Below are 2,223 nucleotides of genomic sequence, written 5' to 3' on the forward strand. Positions count from 1 at the left end.
AGGTTTGACACCTTCGCCCCTCAGGATGCTTCCTTCGGGCGGCGGATTCTCCTTTCTGCACAGGAGCGTCCCCACCCTTAAAGGATACTGCTTTGGGACATCCCCAAGGTATCCTGTGGATACCCTATGGACCCTGAAGTAGAAAATATGAGATATGGTAAGAACTTACCCTTGTTATCTCTATTTCTACGAAGTCCATACGGTTCCACAGGACTCCCGCCCTGTCGCACCTGTGCTGCAGATGGGCTTTGCTCTGGTCACCGGTTTTCTGTCTCCCTCTGGTGAGAATGTGATTCTTGTATGTGTCCAGATCTTTGTTCTCTCTCTTCCTTCTCCTCCTCCGGCCTATGGCTTGGTAACTAACTGAGGTGCCTTGGCCCGGGGGCGGGGTATAGGAGGGGGACCTAGTGCATCCTGGGAGGCTGAAAGCTTAACTCTTTGGTGCCCTGCGACTGACGTCACACCTATACCCCAAGGTATCCTGTGGAACCCTATGGACTTCGTAGAAATAGAGATAACAAGGGTAAGTTCTTACCATATCTCATATTTTTCGCAGCCTAATTGAATACGGGCCTTAAACTCTGATTCAGTTTTAGGGCCGTATTCAATCAGCGGCGAAAAGTCCATTTTCGGTGATAAGTTATCGCGGATGACGTAATTTTCACTTATCCCCATATCCAATTCCAAAGACTTTTCGCTCATAATTGAATACGGCCCTTAGTTGATAGCGGAATATAGAATGTATTGGATAACGTATTCCCATGTGATATGCACTAAAAACGCTTGGTTAGAAACTTGTGGTTTAGTTCATCTTCCTCTCTGTCCTTTATCTCTCGTCTCTCTTCTCTAATTGTCACCAACCCGTCGCTGCTCCTATCCTAATATTCCCCAGCATGAGCTTCCAGCAATTTATATTATATACTGTATATATCTATATAATAATTTGCTATGGTCTGTTCCATCTCAAACAGGCATGGGCGGTGGGAGCCGGGCCCGTCCAACGTCCGATAATGCACCATCCATTTGCCAGGTAAAATGGGTGTAAAAACAAGACGTAATACGTACCTCGAGGTTTAGGATTCGGTCGTGTTCCTGGTTACCGCGCTGCTCATCGATTTCAATCGCCTGCTTCATCACTGCCGTCATCTCCGTGATTTTATCAATGTGGCTTTGTAATTCCTTACAAAAATAAAACACATCCTAAAATTAGATGCTGCAGATCAGGGGTATTCAATAAGCGGCCCTCCAGCTGCTGTGGAACTACACATACCAGCATGCCCTGCTTTTAGGGCATGTTAAAATTGTGACAGGGCATGCTGGGATGTGTAGTACCACACCAGCTGGTGGGCTGCATGTTGAATACCCCTGCTGTAGGTGGTCTATTCTCTCGTTTCAGACTAATTAATGATAAAATAAATAAATTATATAGGAGTATATTTAATTCTTAGCACCGTGAAGACAAGCGAGCCTGAACTGCCAGGCCAGACCCTTACACACCGAGCCCACCCCAAATACACCCCATCCCACCTCACTAATTACAGCCAATCAGAGATCCATTCCCCGCAGACACGCGGCCTCTGAATGACCCACTCCCGTGACGACACCTGGACAGGTAACGGGGTACCTTGGAATGCTGCTCTTTCAGTCTCACAATGACCCCCGGGTCGTCCTTCTTGCTCGCCATCAGTAGGCGGAACATCTGCTCCCTGTACGTGCTCATAATCAGCTCCAGCGCCGACTGGTGTTCTTCTAACGTAGTGTGGAGCTCTAGTACAGAAAGCTTTAATGTTACACGTTACATAGAGAGTGACAGATAAGTGCTGCGTGTAGGGTACTCATCACACATCCCAGACAGAGCTATGTAACAGAAGTACAGGGGTACATACACACGGGTGCCTTTATCTGTATCAGCGTCTGATAGACAAAGAAATACAGCATATTTATTGTGTCTAGGAGTCTGATATCAGGAACCAGGATTCCCGATACACGCTGATGTGTATGACGGATTATGGCCCTGATTCAGAGCCGGACGCTCTGACCAGAGCGCTCGCTCTGAATCAGGGCCCACCTCCATTAATATGGAGCATCCTCCTGGACGCTCGTATAGCTGTGGGTCACCACCCACAGCATATACGAGCGTGCAAAATGATGGTCGCGATGGTCTTGACCCTATTTATCCCCAGCATCTCCTGGCCTCCCCTATCTCTTCCCTGGCATTTCCCC

This window comes from Taudactylus pleione, unplaced genomic scaffold (assembly GCF_031769625.1).
Source record: "Taudactylus pleione unplaced genomic scaffold, aTauple2 ptg000990l, whole genome shotgun sequence".
Classification (NCBI taxonomy): domain Eukaryota; kingdom Metazoa; phylum Chordata; class Amphibia; order Anura; family Myobatrachidae; genus Taudactylus; species Taudactylus pleione.